This window comes from Bombyx mori, chromosome 15, assembly GCF_030269925.1.
Source record: "Bombyx mori chromosome 15, ASM3026992v2".
Lineage (NCBI taxonomy): Eukaryota > Metazoa > Arthropoda > Insecta > Lepidoptera > Bombycidae > Bombyx > Bombyx mori.
The window spans coordinates 3,258,460-3,284,313 of NC_085121.1; the positions used below are offsets into that span (position 1 = coordinate 3,258,460).

At 34.7% G+C, this 25,854-nt stretch overlaps 1 protein-coding gene and 1 long non-coding RNA gene across 2 annotated transcripts in view; one reads left to right on the forward strand and one right to left on the reverse strand.

Moving 5' to 3' along the window:
* The window catches only part of LOC134200161 (uncharacterized), a 46,013-nt gene extending 30,491 nt beyond the window's left edge, over window positions 1–15,522 (forward strand). The window contains exon 3 of the long non-coding RNA XR_009974956.1: window positions 15,118–15,522. This is a non-coding gene — a long non-coding RNA (uncharacterized LOC134200161). The remainder of the gene's footprint in view (window positions 1–15,117) is intronic.
* Window positions 1–21,832, reverse strand: part of LOC101742643 (protein obstructor-E) — a 61,231-nt gene extending 39,399 nt beyond the window's left edge. The window contains exon 1 of the mRNA XM_004928583.4: window positions 21,670–21,832. The gene's annotated coding sequence lies outside the window, so the exon portion shown is untranslated. The remainder of the gene's footprint in view (window positions 1–21,669) is intronic.
* Between the last annotated feature and the right edge of the window lie 4,022 nt (window positions 21,833–25,854).

The following is a 25,854-nucleotide window of genomic DNA, read 5'->3' on the forward strand; positions in this document are numbered from 1 at the left end:
ATGAAATTATTATAGTCTAATTATAATAAGTTCATAAAAGATGCTACGCAATAGCTTTACCGCGGCAGTCCCCGTGTGCCACACGTGTTTTTTTTTACTCCTTGCTCATTGAATCGTCTTCGCCATCTTGATTTTCTCTGTCATTATTTTTTCCCTTACTCTTTTCTCTCACTCACATCTTAACGCTCCATTCCACACTCTTCTCATACGTTCCATTATTACTAATCCTATACAAATATTAACAATTTTGTATTGGCTGCCGCTGTAATATAATTAATCATCACCAAACATCTTCTCAAGTAGGAACCGCGCCGACTGTAACACGAGAAGAGAGCTCATAAATCATCTCACTTCTAAATGAATGGCGTAAACGGAATTCTAATTAAACGACACGTCATGATTCATTGCTCGCGGTTCTCACGGACGAATTCTCGGGTTGCATCAGCTTCGAAGTCGTCGGGTAAAAAATAATGTGCCTGGAACCTGTCGCAAGAAGAGATCCGCCGGTGAAAGCGCGCAATTAGTGCGTGTTACGTAAACGATCATTCCGAACGCCCGATTCGGACGCTAGCTCTGAGACGTGGTCTCATACAAGAACGGCGGGAATATACTACGTAAGTATATGTACGTCCTTGAAAATGTTACGTTCAAATGATAAATAACGCTATTTGTATCCTTCAACGTTTTACTATTAAATCACGATCAAAGTGGAAAAATGCCTCGGTTTCTAACCTTACCCTAGGTGTAACGATGCACTGTAAGACTCAGTGGGTAGCAGAAAGAAGCGTGCGGGAAATTCCACTCGGGTCACTACTAAGTAGCAGCATGTGTCAAAATAGCCCACTGAGTTTCTCGCCGGATCTTCTCAGTGGGTTGCGTTTCCGATCCGGTGGTAGATTCTGCGTAGAACTGCTCTTGTTAGGGCCAGTGTTAGCATCATCTACGGTTTGAGCTCCGAGAGCTCACCTACACGCTAGGGTAACGCTGATCTCTGGGCTCTAAAATCCTTGGGCCCGCGGTCTGCTCACAACACCATGCAGATCGTTGAGTCTCACATACCCCGCGCGCCCCTTTTGCGCGGGGACCTCGTAGGAGGTTCGGCCCTCTACCCGAAAAAAAAAAAAAAAAAAAAAAAAAAAGGGTAACGCTGATCTAGCCTCTCAAGGCTCTCAGCACAGGTAGGGAAAAAAAGTGTCAAAATCTATTATATATTTAAAGGAGACGGAAAATCGTGGGCCAAAAATGTAATAACTTGGAATGTAGTCTAAAAAATTTGTCATATTTTTTTATATAAGAATATAAAGAATCACCTCAATCCTCTTTCTGGGACCGGAGAAAAATGAGAAAGTTAGTTTTTGACGGTATAACGGTGTGATCGATTTAATTAATCGATTACAGGATTATAAAAAGAAAAACATTGCGCTAGGTAATTAATGCAAAGTAATGAGCGATTTATACTTGTTGTATACAAGTGCGGTATGCGCCGGATTTAATTGCGATTATATACATAAATGAAGAAAAAGTCTATTATTACCTAACAAAGTAATATGATTATCGATTTCAAATCGATTAAAATCGATTGTATTTTTGATGACAGCTTTGACAGTAAGCTGACATGACGTTTGTTCATAGATTATATAATTATTTTTTGGCGCTTGTTGGTTTTTTCTGCTCTACTCGTTTTGTATCTTCGACGCATTTTGAGTGTGTATCTATCAGGCTGTTTTTATATTTTCAACGATCACTGCTTTATTATTACGGATTCCAACTCTGCCAGCCTTGTACGACAATTGCTTCTGCACTGGACACTGAAGATCGCTCACACGTTTGACTTGAAATTGTTGCATTGGATACTGTTGAAATTATGGATCGCTGTGTGAATTGTGGGATAGCAATTCCATATTCCATATATCATTGATATTCATTCATAATATGACATATAAAAGAGTATCCAATGGATATAATAAACATTTACTTATGCTTAAATAAGTTATTATTCAGCTCTTTTAAAGAGATTGTAACATAACCTAACTTTTACTAAATCTTTATTAACTCGGCTCTCAGATTGAGAAAACTTTTATAATTTTCAGCAAGGTACTGATAAATCTGAATCTATTAATTCATATTAGTTTCATCACGTTACATTCGGGCCCAAAAATGTATGTAATCGTTTCAGTCTCCTTTGTTGTATTTCTATTAAATTAAAAAACAAAAAAAATTGTACTTTAGTAATTGAGAACTTATTTAGTTTTCATAATAACATACCTACTAATCTCACACTGGTACTTAATTACACTAGTATTACGAAGTCTAATACCAAATAATAATAATAAATAATAATAAAATAATAATAATAGTATTCAGTTTGAATGAATAAAATGGTCGATTGTAGTTTTTATGCCAGTAGCAATTGACGAATAATCTTAACTATCGATAACTGTAGGCAGCTGCTTGGCTTGATATCCATTAATGAGAGAAGTCACCTTTTCTATGATTGAAGGATTACTGGTAGCCCGGAGACCTTTCTAGTTTCACCAGGACAGGTGGGCGAGCAGAGACTCAGCCAGGAGGGGTGGGACTTGCTAACAGCTTCGCGAATGTATCTACTACCAGATCGGAGAAGTCACCATGTACTCGTTCGTGAACTATGCGCTCATGCATCTTGTATAAAGTACCATCACAATCTGATGGGCAGCATAAACAAACCTATATCTTTTCGATCGCTTCTAACATACAAAAAAATATATTTACAAACTCATGTTACCGCTTACAATACGACCGTTTCTCAAAAACGCGTTATGCTTATACGGAGATCGGGCGGTGCTCGCAAATTCCTTTAATTAAGTTTGAACTCGAAGTCTCGGGATTGCGACGATTAGTTTGGTAGACGTTACGAAATTTATATTTATTAGCTTCTCTAATACCATACTGTAACGTGATGCTATCCATGTAAGAGGAAATCTACTCTAAATTATCGCTGATGCCAAGACTAACTCCCTAGTTCATATCTTAAGTACTGATGGTATGGAGAGACACACGTATAAGGTACCACCATTCTACCTATTTTGGTATCCCAAGGTCTCGTTTCTTATAGTGAGTTTCGGAATTCAGGTTGTACAGGCTCCGAAACTTCTTTATTTTATTATTCATTGGGTGGACAGTGAGTTCAGTCACCTATCTGAGGTATATTTATTAAGAGGAGTAATATGAGAAGGAGGAGGAACTAAAAAGGCCTTCAGGATATTAGATTAAAGTAACGACATTATTATATTTTCATTTGATCCTTAAAGTTGTGTTCAAGCCATGAGCTTCACGGAAAAATTACGTAGAAAAAAAATCCACAACACACAAGTCAAAATATCATATCTGTTTCTTCTTGTCTTTATCCCACATCATGTAGAATTGCATGGTGCATATAGACTTGGTATGAGCTTTACGACCGGCCGCCTGTCTAAAGTCAACCCTTCTTCTTATATCTCCAGTAGTGTATCCATTGCCATATCGTCTTAGCCTGGTTCAGTATGTCTCTTTAGACTCTTCTATTCATAACTTTCTTCTTTCAGTTTTTGACTCTATTTTATACAAGGTCCTGCTTTAGGCCATCTAATCATCTGAGATTGGGCCTGCCATGACTTCTATGGCCATGGGTTTGCCATATAGTGTTATCGCGGAGACGGAGAAGTCTCTCAAAAGCCGCAACCAAACAATAAGACATATATAACCATAATACATACATAACCACGACCACTCCGCCAGGAGTGTATGACTGAGAAGAAGAAGTTATCGTGGCATTTATATTATTATATTATTATGGTCATTGCTATAGGGAGGAACTTTTTCTGTTTTTTTTTTGGTGGTTTCATCCGTTCTTGGTTCTATGATTTGCATTTTATTATTATAAGCATCTGGTATTACACTAAAATTTTGATCTTCAAATATCAAAAGAATAAAAATATCACATTTTATTTCGTTTTGCTGCACTTTCATAATGACATTAAAAATTAAAAAGGTCAAACTCCTACTACAAGGGTATTGAAAACGAATTATTAACTTATTTTGTTATTTATACGACAATTGATTTTAAAATCATTGAAGTCGAAATAATGTGGAAAGTCAAACTAGAAACGAATTCATGTAAAAGAGATTTTTGCAGACAATAATGTCGTATTTTATTCTTTTTTGGATGTGCCTTGGCACATCCGTTTGAATGCACACAAAAAAGCCAAAAAAATGCTTATAACATTATACCGAATAAGTCCTTTTCTGCGAATTCAAATACTTCGTTGTCAATTCAGCTAAACAAGCATTGTTGTTCAAAACCACATTCGCAGTTCATGCTCTTTGTACGTGAATTTTTAATATTTGCTGGAATTCTGTTTAGAGATCCAACATTATAGACAACTATATGATTGGATGAAATACATTTTCTATTTAATTTACAAGCATTCGCTTTCGGCAAATACAGATATCGTTACGACCCATCGATCGATATTAAATTTGTAAACATCATTTATTATTTCGGTCATGCTTAAATAGTACTTAACGTGCTACACACATGATCCTATTTTATGTAATAAGCTAATTTGAATTTTGTTTCATAAAGGTTTTTGATTATTTAACATACATACATACATACGTAAATTTGAAAGTAATGTTAATGTTCGTTGATTTAAAATAAAATAGTTTTGTTTTTGAAGATTACTTGTAAAGTTGGGTTTGATATATTCATTCAATTTACGATTTGGACGTTTGATCAATGAACCAGTAATGCAAGTCTAGTGCACTGAACTCATCAATAAAGTGTAATGTGAACGGATTGCAAATCAACTAAAGGGAAACACAATAAATAACTAGTCTTTAGTACAACTATCTAGAAATTTTAGTAAGCCCTCTTGATGAGTATTTCATATTATATTTATAAATATTAAATTTACCTAGCTGCTTTAGGAGGAGGTATGCCTGCTTTTGTCTGTTTCACTGCTTATCTATATATATAAAAATGAATTGCTGTTCGTTAGTCTCGCTAAAACTCGAGAACGGCTGGACCGATTTGGCTAATTTTGGTCTTGAATTATTTGTGGAAGTCCAGAAAAGGTTTAAAAGGTAGATAAATATGAAAATGCACGTAATTAAATAAAAATAACAATTTTGTTTCTCCCTTAATGTGTCCCCAAAAGTTTAGGCCTTTTATTTATCGATTGAGGCACTACGAAGTCTGCCAGGTCAGCTAGATTGGAATATTTTATAACTTGATGGATTTAAACACTTTAACTGTGGTTAGATTTTGGAAGGTTTGATATTATAAGTACTATACTACCAAAGTATATTTTACTTTATTCTAAAATATATGTTACTATATTCCGGCTCATTCTACTGTTATCATCAAAGCTAATTATTTAATAAAAAAATTACTAGCTTTTTCTTAAAAGACAATCAAAGAATTTCAAATTCAAATACCACATGAGCTATTTACTCATTTAAAACAAACACATCGAACAAATTACATCTACAAGCATACCTAAGCAAACACAAAGCTGCGTATATTAGACGTGTTTAAATTAAACCCTAGCGCACACAGAGATCGTTGTACGCGATATGAAATGTAGGCACATTCAGTCGCAGATTGAATTTCGCTGGGACAATCTGTCGCCCAAATTCTTCGGTCGTTTCGTTGTCGACACGTGAATCGGATTCAATCACGTCTCCGCTTATCTACCGCATCAATCTTGGTTGGTGGGCTTTGAAGTACTTTAACTTACAGCTATTCGTACTGTTATCGTTGTGAGTTTCTTTGTTGTCTAGAGCCGTTTTGGCTTTTACCTCAGAATCTGCTGTAATTTTTTTTTTTTTTTTTTGTTGCTCTTGTAGGCAGTCGAGCTTACGGCCAACCTGATGGTGAGTGGTGGTTTTACTATTACTGGTGGTAGGACCTCTTGTGAGTCCGCGCGGGTAGGTACCACCACTGACTATTTCTGCCGTGAAGCAGTAATGCGCTTCGGTTTGAAGGGTGCGGCAGCCGTTGTAACTATACTTGAGACCTTAGAACTTATATCTAAAGGTGGGTGGCGCATTTACGTCGTAGATGTAACCATTTAACACCAGGTGAGTGTTACAAAAGAGTGGTTACCGTCGCCCATGGACTTCAGCAATGGCAGGCACAGAGCCAAGCCGCTGCCTACCGCAAATCATAATCGTATGTTTTGCTTTATTTTTCATTGCATAGGCGTTAGTGGTCGGTGAGTTCGTAGATATCACAATTCTCGTCCCAACTTCTCAGTGGGTCGCGATTCCTATCCGGTGGTAGATTCTGCGAAGCACTGCTTTTGCTAGGGCTAGTGTTAGCAAAACCTGAGAGGTTGAGCCCGTGAGCTCACCTACCCGTCACAGCGTAGCTGGAATATCCTCATAGGGTACCCGCGGAAAGGTTGGGAAAAACATCAGAATGTGAATGTCGCGCGGAAGTTTCAAGTGCATGGTACTCTGCCAACATGGTATGTTGGCAGGGTCGCCATGTAAGGACAGGACTAAGGTATTCAAACGACTGCTCACTTCTAAGTATGATTTATTACTGCTCTCCTAATAAAACGATACATGTTTATATAAGAGCTTACTTACTACGTCACAATAATCGCTGCTTTAGCTTTCAAGCTGTAACCTACGAATGCTTCGCGGCAGAACTGAGCTGGTACCTTATCTGTGAGCGCTTACATTACCAGATTGATTTTGAAGTCATTTTCATAATGCACACCACCATTATTTAACGGAATCGCCAGCCATTACGGAGTCTAACCGTGTTCATGGCGATTGCAGCAACGCCGATAAATAGGGTACTTGTGGAATGGGAAAATCGTGGTTAGAATCCGCTAAATAATGCGTATAATGTAGTCGTGAAAGTTTGAAACAATTAGTGACATTTATATTTTTCTTAATCAAAGAAGTTCGAATCCTAACCATAACATGTTCTAACATGTTCCAATAAAAAAAAAGGAAAGTAATAATTTGCTAAGCTCAAACTCAAGTACATATTTTTTTTATCCTACTTAAGCTGATAGCTTTGAGTGGCTAATTTAGCGTAACCTTAACTAGTAGGTGAGCTCACGGGGCTCAAACTGGAGTGATGCTAACACTGACCCTAGCAAGAGCAGTGCTTCGCAGAATATACCACCGGATTGGGTTAATTCACTTGTCGAGTCCTTCGTCACGCAAGCAACGGGCTCGACGGGGACAGTGACCGGTCTTTGTGGTACCTAAAAGCACCGTTAATGGATCGGGAGGATCCGTAATGACGTGTTTTGGGCGACGTCGATCAAGTACATAACGATTGGTCGGTCTGATGTTGGTGTGCGCGTCACTCTGCAGGTGCTGATGGAAGATCAGCGCCGCAGTACCGATTGTTTCGTTACTGTTAGGCATTGCTGAGCCGGTAACCGTCTCCAAGCCCCGTTATTTTTTAATATTTTTATACCCAATTTATGTTTGGAATAAATGTTTATTATTCATTCTATTCTTCATTCAATTTTCCACTAGAACACACAAAACGTGTCTATCTTATGATTTCAGTATATCTAAAACTAATAAACCACTACTATAGTTTTCGCTCACATCAAACAACAGGCACCATCCGACGCGAGTTTATTTGTTGTTTGTACGGACAAACTTATAGAGCTCCCTCAGATACGATCCAAGACGTTCCTTTTAGTGAGGAGAAATTAATGTTTGATTTTATCGATACTTTTATCGATACTTATCGTCCATTAGTCGAATTATTATAAGTGACTGTGATTTGTAAATTTTAATTACGTATTAGGTAACTCGCGTTGTAACGGCTCGTTTTTATTGCCTCATAAAAAATATAGCCATTAATACGCGATCGACGAAACTATTTTAAATGTAATCTATCTCTACTGACAGCGACATGGCAAGCATTCATTTTGCAAAACAGGTATAGAGAATGTCCTCTCAATACATATAATTAGTAGCATCGCTTATTTTCAGCTCTATAAGCCAATATCAATTATAATAAGTACAATCAGTGAAGAATTTAACCTCAGATAGCACGTATATATGTATGATATTATTCATCATATTCTTCATTATGCATAAAAACGCATAAAATGTCTTATTTTAAGCTGTTTGGTATTTGAAAATTTAAACTTTAGTGTATATGTTTATCATAATAAAATACAAATACTAGAACTAAAAAAGGATGAAGTGAAAGAAATATGGAAAGAAGAAACAGAAAGCCTCTGCTTATGTTACGGTGCAATGAATATACTATTGGAGATATAACCTAAGGAAGGTTGACGTAAGGCACACAGCCGATTCTCTCATCAAACTCATGTCAAATCTTTATGCAGCATGATAAGAATGCCTGCTGTGCCAACCCATATAATGCAATTAAGATTAAGAATTCTACACTACGCAATTGCTAGTTATAAAAGCCTCGAACTCCGAATTCTAGAACATTTCATGATTAAAATGAATAGTATAGAAAAAATGTTTAAATGTAATCTTGAAGATGTCGTGCTAACCTTTAATTTTATGTATCCGTTTTAAATTTGAATTTAGTGTCGTAACAAAACTGCGTTCAAATGAATCAATCAAGGCTTTTTTTTTTTCAAAAAAACTATTGTGTGGTTCCGATTTTTGGAATAAAGTATACGTGTCGATATTAAATAAGCAAAATATTAAATAGGAATTTCAAAGAGAAAACTAAATGTAATTTACATCAAAAGCCTTTGTTTTCGTATGACGTTACGACATTAAACTATCGATTTTTCACGTTTAGTTCAAATTCCGGTAGACGGTATATTACCTATGGAATTATTCTGCGTCTGTTTATCTGATACTAGATGATGACCTGAACTTCTTTTTTGATAACGCCATCTTGTTGTGTCTTTAAATCGGTTAGTTGACTTCAATTAAAGAAAATAGTATTATTATTCGCCAATAGATGTCGGGAAGATTTGATTATTAAAAACATGAATAAAACGACATTTTCTGAAAATAAATCGTAGATAGATCGATTTGTCGCCCCCGAAATCCCCTGTATCTAAATTTTATGAAAATCGTTGGAGCCGTTTCCGAGATTCAGATTATATATACAAGAATTGCTCGTTTAAAGGTATAAGATATCTAACGAATTAAATTGTTGTAAATATTTTGAAATTAACATTTATTCTCCATTTAGGTAACCGATATTCGATTTCATTAATACAATATCGAAATTCTGAAAGAACCATGGAGTGTTGCCAGCTTGCACTATTAGATTCGCTATAATTTAATTTCCAAGAAATTTAAAATTAAACTGATTTTATAGTAATAGGTAAATAGTATTTAAACAATAAAAACTATAATTGTTTGATATCGGCCTAACCTATCTATATCTATACTAATAATAATAATAAGTATTTACTAACAGTCACGCCACGTTAACTGGTCCCGTGATAAGTTCGTAAAGAACTTGTGTTACAGGTACCAGATAACGGAAATAAATGTAAGATTTTTATTATACACATACACATATTTAATATACACCCATAACCCTGGAAAATACATTTATATTTATCATACAAATATCTTCCCTTGGCGGGATTCGAACCCGCGACCCCCTTGTGTAGTGACCATGTCACTTACCACTACACCAGACGGCCGTTATACTAATATTATATTTCCAAACGCTATGGTACTAAATAAATAAAAAACATTTTACTTGTATAATTATGGTCATCTATTGGAGTTATTCCAGACATACAGCAAGGACTATTCGGATCATCTACATTCATATCACTATCATTATCAGATTCTGTTTCGCTATAATATATAAAGAAACAAAATATGTATTTATTTTTTTAACTTAACATAATCCTCAAAGTATTCGTAGCTGCAAACTGCTTCGCAATAATATTTCCACCGAACAATTTCGATCCAAAACAAAACTGCTACTTTTAAACACATCACGTTTCATATCGATAGTTTAATAAAAGTTAATCGATAAAAGTAAAGGTCAATCGCACAATAACGCTTACGTTTATCGATATACTTTCGATAAACATTTAAATCGACTGTGAACCTCGATAAACGATGTATTTGGAATCACTAGTGGCGAAAAAGTTGGAAAGTTTTTTTTTTTTAATTCTTCAATACAATTTTATTAATTAGTTTCCAGCTGCGGTTATGTTTTGATTTTGCTTGCGCTTAAATTTTTATTTTTCAGTACAGGTGTTTTTATAGCGTGAATTTTATTTGGGTTGCTAAGTTTATAGGTATTGTATTTTTCATATTCCACTTTTAATACAATATCAATAATACATATGTCAATACATATGTCAATATATATGTCAATACACATGTTAATACATATGTCAATAAATATGTCAATAGATATGTCAATAAATATGTCAATATATATATCAATAAATATGTCAATACATATGTATATTCTTCCGATATCGTACAATTGCACGTGACATCTCAAATAATGAAAATCAGTTTATCTTGAGAGTTTTTGTTTATTTTGTTATTTTTATAATTATTGGTGAATTAATTTGTTAATTACGATAACTCGTCTAAAGTTCGACTAAATGGTAATTTGAATTAAGAACGGAAAACACCGAATGAAGTTGCGTTTGTCATGGCCCCCATTGTCGGGTAGAGGGGTTCCCCCCGGCCCCCGACCCACCAAGGGGGCACGACGACCCCTTTCTTCTCCTTGTCACCGGGGGCGAACGTCAAATTAATCTATTCTCTTGCTTACAGCGATCACAGGTAGTGCTCACACCCAGACCCATTGGTTCTAAATCACAAATTTTTATTTTCATCGCAGATTGACTAAGCACTTTAAGCGTCTGTATCATTAAAGTTCAATGACCAGCATGGTTTTATATCTACACTAGCTGGCCCGACAAATTTTGTTTTGCCAAATAAATTATTTGTAGGAAAGATAAATAATCTAGATACCGGGCCGCCGGGCTGATTTGTAAATCTAAACCATTCTCGAATCCACCTGAAGGTACAAAGAAAATTTCATTAAAATCGGTCCAGCCGTTTAGGAGGAGTTCAAGTGCCAAACACACGCACAGAAAAAAAAACCTATTTAAGCAATACAATGTGCATTTAAGAAATAAACTTTAAGGAATAAAAATAAAATGTGGAATTTATCACCTATTTAAGCAATAAACATGATTTAAAAAAAACATATGTCAATTCATATCAGATGAGTCAAATGATTGGAGTGAGAAAGTATTACGATTGATATGAAGATACATACAACTGACATAAAACTTTTATTTTTTGAGCGCGGGATTCTTCTTTAGACTTCAGACGTATCCTCTATCAATATAATAGTGTCTTCATATATAAATAAAATAAAATTGCTAATTCCAAGACATGCTTAATCTAAAATTCAGTTTCCATTCGTCGCTAATCTGAACAAGTAGAGCTTTCATACTACTCAGCTTTCTAATTACTAGTTTTCCTATAAGAGATCCCGGCTTAAAGATAACTTGAATTATCTTACATACAAAATAAGCATTGAAAATAATACTAGAATGAAACGATAATTTTTAATAAAACAATTTTTGTTTGACTGTATCCGTTGAAAGCCTGAATTGTATTTATTCTCAATAATTTGGAAATACATAAAGGATGATGTTAAATTATATTAGTTGTTCCAGTTATCATATCTAGTAATATTAGGTTCGTTGTATTTATAAGTAAACTGTACTGTTTTTTTCAGAAACAGCCTTGACGAGGTGTCTGTCTTCTAATCTTCTAATTAATACGCGAAGCAAAAACTTTGTATCCCTTTTTACGAAAATTGCGCGAACGGAGGAGTATGAAATTTTCCACACTTATAGAGAATATAGAGAAGAAGTCCACAATGCCAATATTTTTTTTAAATAATGCATAAAATATACATTAAATGAATAAAGAAAACATTACACACACTACTTACCATTTATTTGACGCACACACGCATGCACACTATTTATTGTCAAACTTTTGTTCTTGACGTCTATGGTCAAATTGAGAATAGATCAAATATGGATTGTCTTTATTAAAAAAAATTATAGTGTAGCCTTGGCGAAATTTGTGATTATAGAAGTATAAAATAGAATGATAATAGTGTACATATAATAGTCGAATTTCGACTACTGCGGGACCTCTAGTTAATATAAAAAGTTTCTTAGAATTGATTGCATGCGTCACGTTACCTTTTCATATAGCGTCAGGTTTCACTTTACTTACTTAAATAAAATTAGTTTAATAAAATTTTGCCAAAGAATTATTCTACTATACGTACATTTTGTGTTATAGACGCTTCCGGAATCTGAGAGAGATAGTAGCGCCTGAGAATCCTGTTAAAATAATATGAAAAACTATCTTCGAATTTTGTAACGATATTTTTCCCTTTTCGGTAGGAGTTGACCGGTCACGTAACGGAAAAGCGTTATAATAATAATAATAATAAAACATTTATTTCAGAAAAAATCCATAAAATAATAATAATACAACAGTCAGCACACAAACAGTTCAACAATACAAATAGAAAATGAACAATATACTAACTCAATTAATTAAATATACAAAGGAAATGAATTAGAAACACATAATTATATCAATACAGTAGTAACCACTCTATGTCAATATTAGCTATCATTATGTCAATCAGTTAATTAATTTGGAGAAAAAATAAAATAAAAAGAAAATCATACACATTTCATAATGAAGAGTAAAATAATAATAAGGATATGTCAGTCTTGTCCGGTAATTATGCTTTCCCTCAAAGATTTTCTATCTTTGTCTGCCTGTCTTTCTTAGTGTAGGTATGCATGCGGATTGTTTTTTTTATGGCTTAGATAGGTGGACGAGCTCACAGCCCACCTGGCGTTAAGTGGTTACTGGAGCCCATAGGCATCTACAACGTAAATGCGTCACTCACCTTGAGATATAAGTTCTAAGGCCTCAAGTATAGTTAGGCTACATAGGCAGAGTGGTGGTGCGTGCGGACTCACAAGAGGTCCTACCACCAGTAAAGTAGCGTTTTCATCATGTTCAGTATATGAAAGATAGTTTTGATAAAACTTATATATAACGATACAGTATATAATCTAACAGTATATAAGAAGTCGCAGGATTCCGTAGTCTGTTTATACCTTCTTATTACATTGCTGAATCAATACGAACTAACTAAAACAACAGGTACTTCTGCTCGGCTTAGTAAGTGAAAATGTATAACTGTTTTAGGGCAATAGTTGTTTGTCGTTTCGGCTTCGAGAACAGTCCCCTTGTTTACTAAATGCCTTAATAACACAAACTTTCCTCTTTCGATTCAGTGATTCTTTGTAAATTCCATTTTGAAATAATAAATGTAAATGTTCACGATTGACTTCCACGGTGAAGGAATAACATCGTGTAATAAAAGTGAAACCCGCAAAATTATAATTTGCGTAATTACTGGTGGTAGGACCTGTTGTGAGTCCGCGCGGGTAGGTACCACCGCCCAGCCTATTCCTGCCGTGAAGCAGTAATGCGTTTCGGTTTGAAGGGTGGGGCAGCCGTTGTAACTATACTGAGATCTTAGAACTTATATCTCAAGGTGGGTGGCGCATTTACGTTGTAGATGTCCATGGGCTCCAGTAACCACTTAACACCAGATGGGCTGTGAGCTCGTCCACCCATCTAAGCAATAAATAAAAAAATTAGTTAACGGTAAAGACAAGCGCACATTTATACCACAAAGAGGTTACATTAAAACAGTTTAAATATTATCCTGTGTATTTTAGCTTTATTTAACTGTCTTTTGTACAGGTCTTAAAATTCAAATTGAATTCCTTTATTTATTCTATTAATTAAATGAATGATCTCACGATTTAGCTAGTGTTAATTGGTAATCGGAGCATGTGTAGGGCTCCAGAGTTTCAAACTAAAGGGTAATGTGGTCTCAGTCGACAAATAGACAAAGCACATATTTGCGGTTTCCCTATCAACATGAATTGCGGACTCTCAGACAGTGTTGAGCTGTAACGACTTTGTTTTTGTCACGACTGGAAATTCTAATATAAGGACACATTATTGTTTAGTTCATATTACTATTTTTCTAGCAGTAGCTCATTTTGGATTCGAAAAATATAAGGGATTAATGACGAATTGTTAATTTGGGATATGATTTATTTACAAGTATAACTTTTATTAATTCTGGGATAAGTTTACGGATATCTGATCGAGAGGACTTATTTTGGACTCCGGCGCCTCCAGAGAAGAAGAGGGAGAAGAGAAAGACCAGGTTTCTCTTCCTCCACCAATCACTCCCAGGAAACTACGCCTTGAACTAAGCATACCTACTTATATTCTTTAAATGGTCCTAGAACCTATTCTAAGAATCTACCTCATGAATTCCTAGTTTCAATCAAGGAAATTCGTATTCTGACTTCATTTTGTTCCTTTCAATGTCTCTTAGGGGTACTCGAAATTTCGCTTCAGTCACGCTGAGGAAGACTCGAGGAAAATTTACGTCATTGCTACTAAAATAATTTAGTTTCAACCTACGAAAATTCAAAGTCAACATCTTACAAATAAAGGCATCAGTAATAGTATAATACGAATTAGTCCAGAACACCAAAATGGGAATCATTAAAAAATTCATTAGGTTCATTATTAAAATCGATTATCAGTTTTTTTAACTGTTAATTCACAGCCCTATCGACCTTCAATCATTACATAATTTGTAATCCGTTCGAGAACCAGTTTGTTGGCCGACTTTATTCGCATACAAAACAAATATTTGCCAACTATTGAAGCGTCAAAATCGAATGAATAAAACGCGAGTCGAATCGATAACTGTTTGCGTAACGTTTTCGCGGCACGCTCAATTGTCGGTCGACATAATTGATTACTTACGAACTGTTTGCTGGTGGGTCATGACGAGTTACAGTTTGAAACAGATTGGATTGGTCGTTTGAAGTTAAACAATACTTTTATTGAGAAGTTTCATTCATAAGTTCGGTTTATGTTCGTAAAGCAATAAGTTAATTATTAAGTCTTAAAGAAGTTCGTTCATGGAATAATAAATATCTCGAAGTTGGATTTAATGATTTTTTCTCAATTACATTACAGGTAATTTTCGGAAAAATTATAAGGAAACTATATTGATTTTAATTAAAGTAAGGCGAGGGAAATATTTAATAACAATCAACATATCCAGTACTGTTATTTTATAATGAAGAATGCCTTGAGAAACTCTCAATTACAAGCATCATAGAAGGCAATACGTTTCCGGCATATCAACGCAAGATATATCTGTGAGTCGTTTGAAAAAATATCAATATACCGGAAAGAAGTGAAATTGTAATTGATTCTAATTCTTTTGAATGCGATTATTTTAGAAAAACGGAGCTAAATATGGTCTAGTTGTTGTGGAAAAAAAAAGAAATAATAAAAACATATAAAAAAAATTCCTTCAATTATTTAGCGAGCCTTACCGATTTATTTTATCACTAGCGACCCGCCCTCGCTTCGCTTCGGAAACATTAAAACACACATGAAACCAAAAATATAAAAAAAAAAAAATAAAAAAAGTAGCCTATGTTCATCAGGGACAATGTCGGCATCTAATGGAAAAAGAATTTTTCAAATCGGTCCAGTAGTTTCGGAGCCTATTCGAAACAAACAAACAAACAAACAAACAAATCTTTCCTCTTTATAATATTAGTATAGAGTATAGATATAGATAAAGAGTCACAGTTTTCCCATTGTTAAATTTAAATTAACACATAAAGACGGAATGTCGCTTGAATAGAAACTGCTTGAAATACCAGAAAGAAACCAAAAAAAAACCGTCACGAAATCTAGAAAAGAAATAGAGGCTTTTAGCAATGTCCATTTACTTATCTTTCCACGAGACCGCGACGCGTGACAACGTTTTAAATTCCATTAGCGTAAACACACTTACAACGGCTTCAATAAAAATCATCGCACCTTAAAAGCTAGCGATATAATGAACGCGTGTTTTTACACTTTCACGAAACAAAATCGCGTATTAACTACGATAGGAGTGTTATTTTATCGCAGTCTTGTAAGCTGGCTTTCTTTTTGCTCGTGGAATTCTGTTATTGATTTTAAAAGTAGCTTCCTGATTAGCTGCAAGTGACAGTGCAAGAAAATGTATTAGAAAAAATGGGCTTTATAGTTTTTTGTTCTATGAAACATGTTTTTTTTTATAAAAAAAAATATGAACCTTTTGATTTGTTGTAAAGTATCTTGAACACTATTTCCACGATAAGTCTTTGACGGTCGTTACAATTGTCTACGCTTTGATATTATTATTTGGATGGATAACGATTTGTAGGTTTTATTGGGAAATGCAAAAAAAAAAAAATTTCAGACGATTTTTTGTTCGATTCTCAATTTCCTTTCTCAGTTACCTTTATCTAACTATAATAGCCAATATGCCATCTAAAATAATGCATAAAACTTTATATGATATATTATTATTCATATGATGAAAATTGAAGAAATATAACCATTTATTTTACAACAAAATGATGGACTTCTGTTAATGAACTAAAGCCGTTTTTTCTAATTTTTTTACCTAAAGGTAGCTAAGTGATCATATGTCATACTTGGTGTTAAGTGGCTACGGAAGCTCATAGACTTCACAACGCACCGAACACCTACCTTGAGGCCTTTTGTCGCAACACGGCTGTCCCACACATATCTTCGCGGTAGAAAAAGGCAGGATGGTGTTACCAACTCGCAGAATTACTACCAATAGTAAATTCCACTTGCCGATTGTATAATACTAGATACTTTTGTATGATACTAGATCCCTGCTATCCGGCGAATCCCAGAATCGCCTTTGTGAAGGCCACGGAGAGAGATGAGTCAGTGCTATTTTAGGCGACACATCCATCAATTCAAGCATAGAACAGCAATATTTAAAATAACATTGTCATCACAATACAATAAAACGATAACAATAATAGAACAAATATATTTCCCAAACCACTACATGATATATGCGAAGGCTTCAAAATAAACAAAAAACATATTTCGCGCACTTACTCCCGAAGATATTGTTATGGAAAAACAAGTACAACTTCGGCCCTTCCCTGACCTTTCCGCGGCACTTTACTGAGGAATTACGTTAACAGTGTTGCAAGGTTGCCGAGATGATTCTGCCAATGAAATTTTATCGATACTTTTTATTACCAAATCCATGGAATAATAACTGTTTGATGGATTGTTTTTCTGATTACTTTTTAACGTCTGAACTACGTATGTAATTATGTCGTTACTATTTCGTGATTCGTTTAAGTCAGTTATTGACTCAATCAAGCGAGCTTAGTGAATTCGGTAATTAATAAAATGCGGTAATTAATAAAGTGCAAATTAGTATTTTTTTCGATTTATTTTTGAAAGAAACGATGAATTCACGGAAAATTTCGTACAATATTCGTGACCACGAAAACTAAAACATTCGATAGGTCGGAAAATAATAAAACGATAAAAACATACGCGAAATTAAACCGCAACCCTGGTCTTAATTAAAGTGCATATTATTGTTTGGTGTTGCGGAATCAGTCATTGCAAATGATGTGTATAATAATAACTAGATGATGACGAGCTTTGCTGGGTTTTTTTTTTGATAACGCCATCTTGTTGTGTCTTTAAAGCGGTTAGTTACCCTCAATTAAGAAAAATAGTATTATTATTCGCCAATAGATGTCGGGAAGAGTTGATTATTGAAAACACGAATAAAACAACATTTTCTGAAAATAAATCGTAGCTAGATCGATTTATCGCCCCCGAAATCCTCTGTATACTAAATTTCATGAAAATCGTTGGAGCCGTTTCTGAGAATCAGATTATATACATATATATTAATATACACGAATTGCTCGTTTAAAGGTATAAGATATCGTGTGTTCTAGAAAACAGCATCATGAGCACTTTGAAAAACAAGAATGTTATTTTTATTAACCTTTGAAGGTTAGTAATAATGTCGCCATTGGAGGGTCATTACGTGTATTGTCGGTTTTACAATATTATATGTTTCAAATTAAAGGTATGAATAAGTTAAACCTATACAAGACTCGTGGTTTTGATACCAATGCTTACTATATATTGATTAAACATTTCAAACGAAAGCATTTTGTTTTAATTATTTGCATTTTGAATATAAATTTAGGCACATAAACGTATTATAAAACGCATACTCATAAAATTATTACTTGAGAATTGTTTCCGTTACAGATCTTACAGGATACACTGAATCGTCTGATTTTATTGAATTTAAATTACGATACGATACATTAACTATCTGTCATCACGAGTACTCGTGTATTTTAAACAAGAAGGATATAAAAACGAGAAATTAAAGTCTATATCGTACTATATATAAATATAGTATTATATAAATTACTACTATTTATATTACTAATAAAACTTCAGACACAAAAACACGGTAACCCTATTATAGGTGACGACCCGTTTCGGAGGAGTCGCATTCGAGGCCATATTGTTAACTGACACAGACTCACCAGGACACGGAGCCGTGTGAACAGCCTTGGGTCACAGAACTCGATTAATATCATCGAGATTTATACACAATGCACGCTCGGGTGTACTAAATATTCATGCGCACAACATACTCTCTTAATGTGTAAGTATTTTTATATGCAGTCAAAAATTGCGGTGATTACAGAGGCCAGCAATCAGTCAGGGCCGAACATGATCTTAAAGAATAAAATATGGGGAAACCAATTACTGGTGGTAGGGTTTTGGTTTGAAGGGTCCCGTTGCTTTATAAAACTGAGAATTAGAAGTCATGTCTCAAGGTGGGTGACAGCATACGTTGTCTATGGGTTCCGGTAACTACTTAGGAATAGATAGACCGTGAGATCGTCCACTTATTTAAGCAAACAAAAGCTACTAAAAGGATTCGATGTCCGGTAAATCCGGGAGTTACTCAGTATAGTAGAAATAGACTGAGCGCGCTGGTAACATATCTTAAGGGACACGGTAAGCTATGTAATTCCGGTCTACAGGTGTTGTGAGAAGGAAAAACAAAAGACCTTTACAATTACTGTGTGATAATTAAGTAAAAGGTCACATTTTTGTTCTGAAATGCAATAGCAATCATAACAACGGCCGTCTGGTGTAGTGGTAAGTGACATGGTCACTACGCAAGGGGGTCGCGGGTTCGAATCCCGCCAAGGGAAGATATTTGTATGATAAATATAAATGTCTTTTCCAGGGTTATGGATGTATATGTTATCTGGTACCTGTAACACAAGTTCTTTACGAACTTATCATGGGACCAGTTAACGTGGCGTGATTGTTAGTAAATATTTATTAAAAAAAAAAAAAAAAAATTTAAAAAAAACAAAACACTCTCCAAATATCTATAGTTGAGGATGCAAAAGGCAAAAAACATTGGCTATCAACCCCCTACAAATACGCATATTTTTGTATAACGCATCGCAGTTTACCATATAAAGTAGATTTTTGTTCCATCGCATCGATCAAACTAAAAGGGTCCATTCCATTTTGACTGATTTGTTTTCAGCCACTAAATCATGAAAAAATTTCCTTGAAGCATTCGAAGACTTCCACTTAAAGGCCACCGAATAAACAAAATTCTATAGAAAGAGTTGAAGGTTCGCGAATATAGAAAAAAAATATTGAAATTAGACATTAATAAATGCTTGAATGAAAATGCTTTGTTGTATAGTAAGTAATTTTTTTTATTGCTTAGATGGGTGGACGAGCTCACAGCCCACCTGGTGTTAAGGGGTTACTGGAACCCATAGCCATCTACAAAGTAAATGTGCCAACCATCTCGAGATATAAGTTCTAAGGTCTCAGTATAGTTACAACGGATACCCCACCCTTCGAACCGAAACGCATTACAGCTTCACGGCGGAATGAGGCGGGGTGATGGTACCTACCCGTGCGGACTCTCAAGAGGTCCTACCACTAGTGATAACGCAAATTATAATGTTGCGGGTTGGATTTTTATTACACGATGTTATTCCTTCACTGTGGAAGTCAATCGTGAAACTTTGTTGAGTACGTATTTCATTAGAAAAATTGGTACCCACCTGCGGGATTCGAAAACCGGTGCATCGCTACATACGAATGCACCGGACGTCTTATACTTTAGGTCACGACGACAGTCTTTAGGCCACGACGATTTGTAAAATAGCTATTAAATTGTAAACATTTCAGATTTTAGTTAGGTTGTATTAAACTGTAAAAGAAGTTTAATTTATATAATATATATTAGGTTTTCCAGTTATTGGATTATTAGATGATGTAGGATTCAAGATAAGGTTTTTGTTAATACAAAAACCTTATCTTGAAAGACAAAAAACCAGACAAAAAAAAAACAATAATTGACCGTTGATCTGTGGCAGTTTATCTTCTTACTACAACATGGAATTTTGGCGGGAACGCGAGGAGTGAAGTTGTGTGATTTGTTTTATTTTGTCTATTTAGTGTTTCTTCGGGTTTAAATGTGTAATAATGGTGGTTTATTAACCGTTTAATACCTGTGAAAGTGCACAAATGTGGGAAACTGAAACAAAGCGCTGGACGTAATTTCTCGGGATCTTCCAAAAAGTCCACTGAAAAAATCTTAGTAAATGACCACCATTTTACTGAGATTATATTTCATCCCATATCATCTCATTTCATTTAATTTCATCCCAGTTGATTAATGTCTCAAATTAATCATCTTCATTTCATTTCACTCCATAATATCATTTTTCATAAAAATAAGAATATAAATTAAAATAAGACATGACTTAAAGGTCTTAGTTACCAGGCCATAAAATCCTTTAAAAAAAATTACTACCATATATCGATGTTAACATTTCGATACAGGATACACCGGTTTTTGTACTGAAGATGTAATTTTTCTCTATTATCATATCCATGTTTTTTTTTTGGTACAAGACCATTTATATAAGTAGAAAGCGATTAATAAAACAGTTTTATGTCATCTTGGTCATAGATAATTAATTATAACGATATTTTCATCTAGAGTTTTAAAAATAAAATTATAAAATAAAACACATCAATAACGGCAAGCTTTAGCTCCAAAATTAAATTATTTTATAATTTAAATTACGTATTTCCCAATGATTATACCTAGTTCAAAAAAGGCGAGTGTGTATTTTAAGCGTTCACTCATTTCTTTTCCAAGATGGTCGCTATAAGGAAACTGACTGGACGAATAGATCCGACTTCCCCATTCATATCCGCTACAACTTTCACTGCCTCGCCTTTACCCGCACATCTTATGACATAATACGGTTGCATCGTGAAAAACAAACAAATACCAATGACCTGCTTACCACATTCTAAAAAAACCGGTATAAGTTACATACCTAATAATATGTAATAAAATATATTCAATATTGTTCTTACAAAACTAACTTTAACATTTTATTACCTAAATCTAACACGCATCGAATATTTTTAATCCTTTTAAATTCCATAATCAAATCTTAAAATATTTTTAAATTTAGAATTCGATCATTGTAAACGAATCGGACACAGAATACAATATAAATTTTTTTTAAAGGCAGCGAAATATTTTTTATTTAACTCAAGACCACATTCTGGAAGGAAAAAAAATAAAAAATAAAATGCAGTACTCACAAAATTTAGTTCGAAACAGGCAACACACACTCGTCGAAAATGTTATTAGTGTTCGATATTACAAACGCGTTTGAGGACGTTAGCGACGGCGTCAGTTAGCATAGTTCGACTGCGGCATCGTCGTCCGCGCAGGTGAATGTAGCGTCTAGAACCTCACCACTCTTGTTTCGCTATGTGCCGGTCGCGCACATGTGCGTTCGTATTAATTTAAGATCTATATATTAATAAGTGAAGCAAAAACTTTGTACTCCTTTTTACGAAGGAGGAGTATGAAATTTCACGCTTATAAGACAATAAAGAGGAGTGCAGTTTTTTTTTATTGCTTAGATGGGTGGACGAGCTCACAGCCCACCTGGTGTTAAGTGGTTACCGGAGCCCATAGATATCTACAACGTAAATGCACCATCCACCTTGAGATATAGGTTTTATGATCTTTTTTTTTTATTGCTTAGATGGGTGGACGAGCTCACAGCCCACCTGGTGTTAAGTAGTTACTGGAGCCCATAGACATCACGCAAATGCGCCACCCACCCTGAGATATAAGTTCTAAGGTCTCAGTATAGTTACAACGGCTGCCCCACCCTTCAAACCGAAACGCGTTACTGCTTCACGGCAGAAATAAGCAGGGTGGTGGTATCCACCCGCGCGGACTCACAAGAGGTCCTACCACCAGTAAAAATGCTAATATTGTTTTTAAATTACGCCTATAAGTACATTAAATCAATAAATAAAAAAATACACAACTACCATGTAGTTGACACACACACGCATATATACTGTTGTTTATTGTTAAAGTCTGTGGTCAAATTGAGAATACATTACTTAGTATAAAGCTCTTAATATCTCTATTTAAACAATTAAACATATAAATTGAGTTTGCATTATTCTCTTTATTGAATGACAAGTTAGTAAACTGATCTAAGAAAAATCTTTTTATGACTAAACAGGTTTTTCTTTACATATGTATTTTCTCAAGTTTTCTCGGGTCGTATGCGTAATTCAAACTACTTTTACGTTTTAATCTCGTGTTCATTGCTTGTCGTTTGTGATCACGAAAACTGTATGGTTATCGAAACAATGGAAATAATAAAAGAAAAGATAAAAAAACCGTTAAAGTAATTTTTATAATTCCTTAAAATTGTTGTCCGTCATAATTACAATTCATGCAACTACGAGTATAATAAATGTCGAGAACCTCAACGCTCTATTTCGCTTGATCTGGTAAAATACCTCATATTTAATGAATGATTAGTATTATTGGCTGATACAAACTAACCTCCATTGTCGCAGTCCAATATATAGAATTGAAGTTCGCTATTTACCATTACTCTTTTTTTTTATTGCTCAAGTGAATGGACGAGCTCACAGCCCACCTGATGTTAAGTGGTTACTGGAGCCCATAGACATCAACAACGTAAATGCGCCAACCACCTTGAGATATGAGCTATGAGATATGAGCTATAAGGTCTCAGTATAGTTACAATGGCTGCCCCACCCTTCAAACCGAAACGCATTACTGCTTCACGGCAGAGATAGGCAGGGCGGTAGTACCTTCCTTTTTCTACATTGAAATTAAAACTGATTTACACTCAATCATGTCGTAAGAGAAATGCAATATCTTTCCTTTGGTCTTAAGATTCTGTTAATCATCGTCCTATAGGTATGTATCCAGTTTAAAATAAATAAAATGGTATATAATGAAAAACGGTCCCAAGTATTGGAGATAAATAGCAAGGGTAATAAAATATATTTAAAATTAAAACGTAAACTTTTATTAATGTATCCTAAATTTTAACAGAACAGTCTTCAATTTTATTTAAATAGTGAATTACGCGAATGTGATGAACCGGCATAAGACTAACCACATTCAGAACGCACCGTGTGCTGTTTATTGGCAACGAATTAAAAGACCTTCTTCAGTTGGCAGGTGTATACTCTATATCGCATGTGCATTGAACTTTGCGGCCTATTTGAATTGAGAATTGTCATGCTATTCAAGTTTCGAACGCGTCTTCCATTTAAATGAGCTGCGTGTAATAATGTCAGCAGAAATTTTTTTATGTTTAAAAATAGAACGCGTTCGGTGTTTTTTTTAACGCATCAGTCGTTTCGTTGCACGCAGTAAATAATATATTTTTATTATTTATCTGTATATTGAGGAGTCTATTTCAATTACATTTTTAAGAGTTTTATCTAGGAAAGTTGTAAAGAAAATTGAAACGTAAGTGATATTTAGTAAATAAAAAAGAAATGGTCAAAAAGTAAACATTTCAAAGAGTGCACATAGCAGATTTTGGTTTGACAACGACGATATACTTAATAAGTATCTACTTAAATTTTGACGCAGTTAGGTAATCATTTTCCTTAAATCAATTACATACCTACGATTATTTTTTATTATTACCTTAATAGATCAGAGAGCTGAATCAGTAGAACCAGAAGCCAAATATCTGTAATTAGAAGAACTAGTTGAACATGTAACATGCCTAAATTATTATCGCAAAAGAGCTAGTGTTGCATACAAAGCCTGGAAGATACCGCTAATGGCAATAGGAATATTTTTTCTACCTATTTCATTGGTAATCTATAAGGTTATTTCAGATTCGCGCGGACGTGTAGGTGAGCTCACAATACAATCTGAGAGAATTTGCTAACAGTAACCCTAGCAGTGCTTGGCTGAAACTGCCGCCTGATGGGAATCCCGGCCCACTGAGAAGATCTAAGGAGAACCTCAGTGAGTTCTGTTTATGGGCTAGTTCTAGCTAGGCGAATAGCTATCGGCGAATAGGTATGGAAAGAGCTGCACTTGTTTGCTTAGATTTAAAAAAAAAAAAAAAAAAATTACTACATAATATTTGATATTTGCTTCGTTCGGAGATGTTCTTTACAGCGATTTTACGATCTCAAACTGGCAAGAGCATGCACGTTGTTAAATAACAATCACAAGTCACTTTCAAAATACGTTCGTTTCGGAAACGAGCCTCCGGACAAGGTCAACAAAAATAATAATATTAAAAAATAAATAAATAATAATTTTATATGTAAAAAAAAAGACATGCCCGCTGAGTTTCTTGCCAATTCTTCTCAGGACGGAGGCTAGTTCTTGTGAATTGGCGGTAGTTCTTTTGACGTTCAACAAGTATGTACTTTCATTTATGTTGAATAAAAAAAAATTTTTTGATTTGATTTGATTTGATTTGGTCCGGCCGTTCCTTCCCTTCTAAACGCGAGATAGTCCCGTCGCAAGGTCTCAACTAGTGTCCACCATCCGACATCCGGTTCGAGTTATAAACTGAAAGCGATCAAATGAATTTGTGGATGCTATACTGAGACCGTAGAACTTATATCTCAAAGTAGAGTGTTAAGTGGTAGGCAGCGGCTTGGCTCTGCCCCTGGCATTGCTGAAGTCCATGGGCGACGGTAACCACTCATCATTAGGTGGGCCGTGCGCTCGTCTGCCTACAAGGGCAATAAAAAAAAGTATGTGGCGGAATTTACGTTGTAGATGACTATGGGCTCCGGTAACCGCTTAACACCAGGTGGGCCGTGAGCTCGTCCACCAATCTAAGGAATAAAAAAAAAGTTAAAGAGTTTCTTTCTTAATAACGTAAAGCAGTTAGTTTAGTGAAGTTGATAATTGATTTCGTCGTTGCTCATAAGTTTGACTATTTTGACGTGATAAAATTTTATAAATCGATGAACGCCGGCTGCACGCACGAAAAAGTGTCACGTTCCGCCTGAGCCTGAGCGTGCAAGCGAGAGCGCGGAACAAGCCATAGAGAGACACGATTGGTCCAAGCATTAATTTATCGATTTTTTTTAATTTTCAATTAATTCCTCCTTTGTATATATAACATAATGAAAATTTTTTACTTGTTGCTTTTTATTGTGTATCTTTTATTGTTTAGCTTGTAATGTGTTGTTGCGTGCCTAATAAATAAATAAATATATAAATAAATAAAATAAATCATTATATCTAATTGTTTAACTTATAAATTGATAATAATTCAATTCAATTGATAAAAGTATGCCTTTCTTATCAATTTTTCTTTAAGATGTTATCACGTAAAACTATCGAAAGCGACCCTAAACCGAATTTACAGACAATCAATTTTATTTTTCTTTTTAAATAAACTGCATAGTATTTAATTGTTTTTTGGTAGATTCATAAAACAAAGTTTTATT